A 745-nucleotide genomic window follows, 5' to 3' on the forward strand; every position below is an offset into this window, starting at 1 on the left:
TGAAAACCCACAGAACAAATGTGTGGGCTCACCAACAATCTGGAAAGCAACAAGTACTCCTAACCCGCGAGATCTGTCTGTACCTGCTCTTCTTCGTTACCTGACATACCATCAAAAACAACAATGGTATGCCTAAGTACTGAGTACTCAATGAGTACCTTGGGGACAATAAGTAATATAACAAAATAATACAATAATGATTAGTGAAAGAAAAAAAAAACGTTTCAATAGAATAATTTCTAATTAAAGACAAGATCAATCGTACAACTCATCATTATCAATAGAAAACCATCAAAACACGTATATATATATATATATATATATATATATATATATATATATATATATATATATATATATATATCTTTTTCGATTCAGTATACCATTTATTACCATTTGAGTCTTTTCAATTGGAGGCCCATATCATCAACAAGCCACTCACAGGCAAACAAGTTCATTATTATCAATAAGCCACTCACAGGCAAACAAGTTAATTATTCTCAATAAGCCACTCACAGACAAACAAGTTCATTGTTCTCAATAAGCCACTCATAAGAAAACAAGTACATTATGACCAATAAGCTACTCACAGGCAACAAGATACGAAACAAGTTCCACACGCTCCCTTCTTCTCCTTTCTTGAGTTTTTAAGAATCTAGGGTTTAGGAAGATGAACTAATGTCAATTTAATGTTAGAATGATGAAGTATTGATTATAATTGATCAAGAACTTACCTAGGATGTTT

The sequence above is a fragment of the Lycium barbarum genome, chromosome 2 (assembly GCF_019175385.1).
Source record: "Lycium barbarum isolate Lr01 chromosome 2, ASM1917538v2, whole genome shotgun sequence".
Taxonomy (NCBI): Eukaryota; Viridiplantae; Streptophyta; class Magnoliopsida; order Solanales; family Solanaceae; genus Lycium; species Lycium barbarum.